The sequence below is a fragment of the Tupaia chinensis genome, unplaced genomic scaffold, assembly GCF_000334495.1.
Source record: "Tupaia chinensis unplaced genomic scaffold, TupChi_1.0 Scaffold143791_1, whole genome shotgun sequence".
In the NCBI taxonomy this organism is placed as follows: domain Eukaryota; kingdom Metazoa; phylum Chordata; class Mammalia; order Scandentia; family Tupaiidae; genus Tupaia; species Tupaia belangeri.
Window position 1 is genome coordinate 185,092 of NW_006203640.1, and position 8,888 is coordinate 193,979.

The following is an 8,888-nucleotide window of genomic DNA, read 5'->3' on the forward strand; positions in this document are numbered from 1 at the left end:
ACAACATCCAAAGAAATATCTCTCAGGCTGACTGCTGACTTTTTAATAGTAAAGTTGAATACCAAAGAGTAGAAAAAGTAGAGCAAAATCTTCAAAATCTGAAGGAATTTAACAATTGGTAACTGTATAATCAACTAAACTATATTTCAGGAATGCAGTCTAAAATCTGAGAAAATGGACTACAAACAACCTAGCTAATGAAATATCTACGGTATGTACAGTATGAAGACATGGGAAAAGAGATTCTTCAATAAAAGAAAGGCTTGGATGTGAAAGAAAATGGTGAGCAAATAAAATAATATGCATGTGACATGCTTAAACAGATGATGGTTGACTAAAACAATAATCATTTCTGATGTTAAAAGAGGGTACTGTCTGGCCTCATAGCCTGGTGGTTAAGGGAAGCCCGATTCCACGTGGCTGATTGTCGTTTAAATCTCCACTCCAGAGACTTGAAAAACATGCCAGGTATGTGTATATGTATTTTCAAAATCCCAATGTGATAGAGAAGTGGAGGAGAAGGGATTACGATGCCACCAAACCCCATCAGGGGTAATTTCTCTCTATCTCTCTCTCTGTTGGTTTCACTCTGGCAAATGCATATGCTGTCTGGGAACTTATTAAAAAAAAGTAACAGGCTCAGCCACGGTGGGTGGTGCAGGCATAATGCCAGCGATGCATAGAAGGCTAGATTTGAATCCTGGATCAATCTAAACACACCATTATAGTGGTGTGAAACAGTGATCCTAGATAACTTAATTTACAGAAAGATCATGTCCTGGTGAGACCGTATCGAAAATACCTTTTTGTTGTTGGTGGTGGTGGTGGTGGTTTTTGTTTGTTTGTTTGTTTTTGCTTTTGTTTTTCAATTTCTCTCACTCTTTTTCTTATTAAAACAAAGCAGGGCTGGCCTCATGGCCTAGTAGTTAGGTAAAGCCAAATCCTACATAATCAACCTCAGTTCAAATCCTGGGAGTGTTTTCTCCTTTTCTCTGTCTTTCTGTCTCTCTTCAGTGAATGCGCATACCTCTCGCAAACAAATCTAACCAACCAAACAAACTAATAAACTTAAAAAAAATAACATAAAGGTTTCTCATAGGTTGGAGTCATAAAAAGACATTGAACAAAATCTGAGGGCCAATAATTGATTGGCGGCAATCTCAGGAAATACTGGTAGTAGTCTGTGGTTTAGAATCAAGATAGGTTAATTACTTAGTAACAGACTACATAGTTGACAAGAAAGTTTCTCGTCTATGCCAGCCATAAGACAATTCTCACTACAAATGCTTAATACTACTCTGTAGTTTTCAACCTATAATAACTAAGCCAACAACATCAGCTTCTCTTGGGAGCTAGCTTTAAATCAAATTATTCGACCCTATGAATCAGAAAATCCAAGATAGGGTCCAACAATATGTATTTTTAACCCACAAAAGCCCTGTTATTACTATATGCATAATTGTGGGAAATATAGACAATAAACGGGATCACAATTTTCTATTGAACATTTTTTTTTTCTGAGAGAGATTTTTACTGTAGGGTGTGTGTGCTCACCAGAGATACAGAGAGACAGAAGGTGAGACATCCCCCCCACCTCCGCCAGGAATGGCCACACTGCAACCCCTTCTTTATTCTCCTCTTGGGATTTTGGGCATGCATGCACACGTGCTTGGCAACGTGCCTGGCGTGAGTTTCAAGCTACCAGGTCTGGATTTAAACCACAGTCAACTACTTGGAAGTCTAACAATGTAACCATTACGCTATCTGCTGGTCCTGTTTATTTAAAATTTTTATCAGAGGAGTGCTGGAGAGAGACAGATGAGAAATAGGGTAAACGAAGAAGCACCTCTCATGGAGTTATGCCATAATCCCTTCTCCTCCATTTCACCAACCTTTTTATATTTTGGACACGAACGCACACATATCTATAATATATATAAATATATAATTTGAAGCTGAAATAAATGCTGAACTTCACATAAATATTCCTTAAATTACATTGTCTCCAAAAAAATCCCTGTAAATCTAATAACTCTGAGATATACTTAATAATTAGCTATAATTTTAATAGTATATCTATTTGTTCTTACCAAAAGCAACAAAACTTGGTTTGCCCTGGAATGTGTTAGTTAAGTGTTGTATGGAACCAGATCCCACACAGTTAACCCATGTAAGTTAAGATCCCAGCTGTGGTGGTTTGTAACACCTAACAGGTGTATATGTTTGTACCCAGGGTCATGACTAGTGGAGAAAGAGAGGAAAAAGAATTGTGGCAAGACCATACACCATCTGCTGGCCCCAGGATCATAATTTTTCATTTAAAATTTTAATCTAATGTACATGAAATTATATAATATATATGTGCTTCATATATATTGTATCAATTATATCATATTTTACACAAATATGATTTTATATAATTTATTAAAATATTAAGTATATAAATATATAATTTGAAGCTGAAATAAATGCTGAACTTCACATAAATATTCCTTAAATTACATTGTCTCCAAAAAAATCCCTGTAAATCTAATAACTCTGAGATATACTTAATAATTAGCTATAATTTTAATAGTATATCTATTTGTTCTTACCAAAAGCAACAAAACTTGGTTTGCCCTGGAATGTGTTAGTTAAGTGTTGTATGGAACCAGATCCCACACAGTTAACCCATGTAAGTTAAGATCCCAGCTGTGGTGGTTTGTAACACCTAACAGGTGTATATGTTTGTACCCAGGGTCATGACTAGTGGAGAAAGAGAGGAAAAAGAATTGTGGCAAGACCATAGCAATCACAGGATTGCTATGCTAACTCTAATGCACATAGCCCAGAAGAAGGAGCTTGAGCAATGGTTTAATTAGTGAATTCTACTCAACAAGGCATATGTTTATTAATGGGTTTCTACTCTAAGACAATGGGAAGTGCTTTCTCTCTCCTTTACTCACTCTTTCTCTCTCTCATGCACATATACTTTCTGTCCTTTAAAAATATGATGCTGTTAACAGTTTAATTTCTTCTTTTCCTTAGCTCCTGATTTTGTTACATTGTCTTTATATGGCTAATATTTATGGCATATTAATTTTTTTACACAGTTTTTAATTCTCACAGTCATTGGTCTTGGTTCTCTATTTCATGATTTTTTGCTTCGTCTAACATGCTCATATAATGGAGTCTCCTTAATGATATATTTATTTTTATAGCCCTGTTTTTGTCTAGTAGTTTTTTTGTTTTTGCTTTTTACTTTTGGTGGTGCTCTATTTTATATTGTAAAGCTACTGAGAATGACACTTCCTTCTTGAGGTGTTTGAAATAAAGCTTCTCATGTCATCCTTTCTTTACGTCATCATTTTAAGCAAAAAAGTACTGCTGTGGTAAAGACCTAAATCAACTCATCTAATTTTCCTTGTATGTACATGATTTGCTTTTTCTGCAACATGACTATCTGTACTGGAAAAACAGCTTTGCTGTAATAAATTTGGCAGGATGTTAGGAAAATAGGTGGAAAGTGAAAAGTTTTAAAAATCCATTGCCTGCCTCTTTTTATCAATTTAGCCTTTCCTGCTGTTCTGAAATTGGAACTTGTTTTGTTAGGTTCTCATTCAAGATGTGGTTAACATTATCCGGGGACTTGTTAGAAATGATGAATATCAGGCCCAATCTCTAACTGATTGAATCAGAATCTACATTTTAACAGGGTCTCCAGTTGATTCTTATGCACTTTAAAGTTTGAGAACTTGCCTAAATGCACTCTCATTTAATTGCCTCAGGAAATCCAGATGCAGCCAAGGTGGGCAAATCTTCAAAAGGCCTTTCTAAGAATAGCAATCACAGGATTGCTATGCTAACTATAGTGCACATAGCCCAGACCAAAAAACTTGAAATAGCAATGGTTTAATTAGTGAATTCTACTCATTAAGGTATACATTTATTAATGGGTTTCTACTTTAAGGTAATCTTATTACTTGATACAATTTTGGCTTCAAGCATGTGAAATGTTACTACCTTAATTTACTATTCCCTTAATTTATTGTAGTCACCATTCTATTTGGACCAATGGACAGATGCAGAGATAAAGGCAAATTAAAAATGATAGATATTCAAAAAGAAATTCTTTTTTTGATACAATTTTATGATTTTTGTACGTATAATGGACTTTTTAGTATTAGCTCTAGAATTTGCTAACTAAATTCTTTAGTACTAGTTCTAGAATTTTCTGAGCAAACTCAAAATGCTCCATGGAGTTCTGACAGAAAAATTATGATAGGTATTTATCATATCTATCCTGTCCTTCTGAAAACTTTAATCTATATTATGAAATGAAGAATGCTTACTTCTTAAATACGAGGTGATTTATGTAGATCAATGAGAGTATACTACACGCTTCTTGAGCTGTTTTTTGAATGTTATTTTTTTTGTGTGTGTGGGATTGTCTAGTAAAATTTTGTCTCTGAGATCTATCAAATTCCAGCCTTTGTAGGAAAATTGTCATACATGCAATTGGGCAATTAAATGAATTGAATGAATGGATTGTTTTGGTTAAGAGAAAAAAAATGTACTAAAAAAAATGAGAGTTCACTATATAAACAAATAACAGTTTATAACTCCAAATGTATTCTTGTCATGATTTTTACTTCTTCGAAAAGGTCAATGTTGTAGGGATTTATTTTTAAAATATTCAATGTAAGGATAATTGCCATTCTGAAGGCAGTAGGATGGTGAAAGTGGTAGTGTCAAGAGGCTATACTAGAGCCACACTGAAAAGAACTGGTTTTCACTTTACCTAAACATGCTGGATGAGCCAATGGGCACACACACCCATGATTCTGGCTGCAAAGACTAGAAGAGGACTACAGTGTGACAAAACCTCGTTGGAAGTCCCCTCTTTCTCATAAAACAAACAAACAAACAAAAACTGAAAAAATAGGCAAAGTAATTTAGATAATGGGAGGGGAAAGTCTTTACTTAAATGAAATTTATCTCACAGAGATAAATTATTATACTGAAAAATTAATCTTATTGAACATTTTCTAATAATTTCAATGTTTTAATATTAAATAAATCATATGATCTAAATATAAAAAGATTAAGCATGATAGCTAAGAATTGCTTATTTTTCACCTTACGCCAGTGAGTTAAATCATAAAAACCTTGAAAGAACTATTCTCTGTATATATGCATTTGTGTAATGGAATAGAAATGGTGGGTAAGATGGCTGGATCCTTCATGGCTGACTACACAGTTTGAGTTCTGGACCCAATGGCTTGAAAAACACACTAAATACATGTGCGGCCCAAAGTCCCAACAGGAAAATAAAAAAAAGGGAATTGGGATGTGACCATTCACCTGGGGGTGGTGGTGATTGTTTTTTAACTTTTCCTGTTTCTCTCTCTCGCTCTTTCTATCTCTTTGGTGAACACATGTACTCTCAAGTAAATTTATTTTTACAAAGAAAACATTTTAATATGTAGAATTATCAATTGAAAATCTTAGAAAATTATATCAAATACACTTGATCATTATAAATCCTTCAGGCAAATAATTACAGAAAAAAATTTAAGAAAAACCTATATTTTATTAAAAATGTATAATTATTATGATAAATATATTAAAACACACACAATTTTTATAAGAATAAAAATCATCAGAAAAAATATTGATCACCAGTAGGATATTATATTATATAGTTAAGTTCTATTATTAATTAAAATTAACAATGAAATTATATCCCTTTCAGTGATTCTAGTCTAAAAGCACCAAAATCAATAGGTATATACTATAAAATGTACATTTGAGTATAATAGTATATTGATTTTGAGAAGGAGTATATGGGGGTCTAAATTTAGCAGAACGTAACATTAAATGTTTATTTTTCTTTACTGATAAAACTTATCATACTAATCACAGAAGTTTTGATATACAAGGGATCTTATAAGGTTTATAGAAAATGCATATTAGGGGGAACCAGTAGTTAGCGTAATGGCTATGTCGCTGGATTCCCACGTAGTCGATTGTGGTTCACGTCCCGGACCCGGTGGCTTAAAACTCATGCCGGGCGCGTCTGCCTGTGTGCCCAAGATCCCGGGAGGAGAATGGAGGAGAAGGGATTGTGGCATGGCCATCCCCCCTGGGGGGTGATTTCTCACTTTCTGTATCTATGTCTCTCTCTGTCTGTCTGGCAAGCGCATGTGCCCTATAGCGAAAAACCTCTCCAAAAAAAAAAATGCATTTTAGAAAAAAAAAGCTATGCTTGCATTTAATATTATTTTAAGTTTATTTATTAGAGAGAGACAGAGAAAAAGAGACCCAGAGACAGCACTCCCAACAGGTCTTGGTGCCACAAGCCAGCCACAGCTTCAGCTAGCCCTAAATCATGGAAATATGAACATGTGACACATTCAGGAAGGTATCTGGACACAAATCCAGAACCCTCCATGTGGTTCAATCTCACAGAGTGTTGTGTCACTACTGTGCCACTGTTGGGTCCCTTTGAGGATTGATGATTTTCTTTCCTTTTTTTTTTTCTTTTTTGAGAGGTTTTTGCTATAGGGCACGTGTGCTCGCCAGACAGAGAGAGAGAGAGAGAGACAGAAAGTAAGAAATCACCCCCCAGGGGGGATGGTCACGCCGCAATCCCTTCTCCTCCATTCTCCTCTCAGGGTCTTGGGCACACACACACACACACCCGGTGTGAGTTTTAAGCCACTGGGTCCGGGACACGAACCGCGGTCGACTACGTGGGAGTCCAACGACAGTCATCACGCTAACTGCTGGTCCCATTTTCTTTCTATTTTTTAACAATATAAATTTGTAGTTTAATTTCCATTTTCTACACACTTTTTGAAGTCCCCATACATCTGACCTCCTAATTCTCATCACCTACCCAATAAGGAAATGTTTCAGTTTTGTTTCCCCAAATATATTTGTATTAAAAGTCTTAGAACTCTAATTTTTTTTTTTTTGAGAGGCTTTGGCTATAGGGCGCATGCGCTCCCCAGACAGACAGAGAGAGACAGAGACAGAAAGCAAGAAATCACCCCCAGGGGGGATGGCCACGCCACAATCCCTTCTCCTCCATTCTCCTCTCGGAATCTTGGGCACACACGCACATGTGCCCGGTGTGAGTTTAAGCCACCAGGTCCGGGACTCGAACCGCTGTCGACTATGTGGGAGTCCAGCAACATAGCCATTATGCTAATTGCTGGTCCCAGAACTGTAATTTTTTTCACATGCATTTCAAAGCCAGATCATCATAATTTTACATAGAATGTAAAAAATGGTCAAAAAGGTTTTTTGTATTTCAGAAGGATTGTATGCAGGACAATCATTTCTCTTAAAAAATGTAAAGCATGGTATCTATTAATCAGTAATAACTACTGAACTTTAGAAAATTAAATGAGGGGAAAACAGATTTAATTAAAATAAATTAAACATTTTATTAGAAAAAATTGAACAAACCGTGTATGCAAGTGGTATTGAAATTCAATCAAATTAATATTTCTTTAGACAGGTGCTAAGGTGAGTAAAGCATGTGGAAACTTGAATTAGATGGACATTAGATCAGGTTAATAATACAAGTGTGTATTATTTAAGCATCTTCTTAATTTAGCATAGAAATATCTATAATCTTTCAAATAGAGCACTGTTCACTTATTGACAGTATGTCAACCTCAAAGATTTTTTTTTTGTCCATAATTACTTTGGGGATGACTGACGGTCATTTAAATGGTCACATTTTAAATCCCTTAGTAAGCTTTGTAATTACTCCTGCTCTCTCAATGGTTGCATTTTTAAAACATATGGCAGTCACTTTACTTTTACAATGCTGTCATAAAACGATGTGTCTATGTCTAAAATGAAGTAATGAGGAGCAGATTTATTGTGTTTCAGTTAAGCTAGTGATTTTGTTTTAAAATTACTTGAACCTATCAGGTAATTTCTAAATTGCTTTAGACACACATTCGGGCAAATGGCATGACAGGGAACTATCTTTTATTTTTAAGTTAAAATAATGCAAATGACAGGTTGAATGTTAGAGGAGAGACTTCCAATGGCCATTACCATTTTGTAGTTCCACTATAATTTACTGTCATTCAATTGAGCCACTGGATCCAGATCTTTTGAATGAATGCTAAGGCTATCTTATTATATGGTTCCAAATAAAGTGACAGCCTATCATTTCTCTCAATAAATTGTACGCCATAATGACTGACAAGCAGGTTAAAATAAAGACAGGAACAGAAATATCTAATAAACAAGCACTATTACTAATGAGTATAATTGTGTAGTTTTCAGGGCACCAGTGACCCAAGAACTAGAAGAACAGACATAGAAGCTTGGTGAGTATGAAGTTTATCATAACAGCTGTCATTTTGTTATTGCATCTGGAGGCATAAGCCAATTTTTTCAATGACAATATCTCTATGTAATATGGAATGTTGTATAATAAAGATAATAAATTGCTCTGTTGTCTTTGTATCGCCAGGTCACTTAGTAAGAAATAAAACCAGAGAAGCCTAAGTAAAGAAAAGAAATCATATTGTTCTAAAGGTCAGTATAGTCTCCTTCATTCTCTTTTAAAATTGCTCATATAAAAATAAAGTTGATTTGTATTACAGTCATAAACTTCCTTTAAAGACGAGATTAAGGCTATGCTGAGGCTGCTTGTTTGAGCATATTTGATGCCTTGCTTACTATACAGATATTTTATTTCATGATTAAATTCACATTTTACCATCATTACCTATGGTGTTTTTTCCCTCTAAAGATAACTTTAAAAACACCAGAAAAATAAAAAAGTCACTACACTATTTTTATCATAACCTCCTCAAAGTGTTCTGTGTTATTAACCATTTATAGAAATAATTTTCAAGTCCAAATATTACTCATTT

At 34.8% G+C, this 8,888-nt stretch overlaps 1 long non-coding RNA gene across 1 annotated transcript; it reads left to right on the plus strand.

Moving 5' to 3' along the window:
• Positions 1-8,527, plus strand: LOC102468297 (uncharacterized). The gene is made up of 3 exons (XR_003547277.1): positions 1-282; positions 8,286-8,336; positions 8,483-8,527. It is a non-coding gene; the product is annotated as an uncharacterized LOC102468297 (long non-coding RNA).
• Positions 8,528-8,888: the final 361 nt, after the last annotated feature.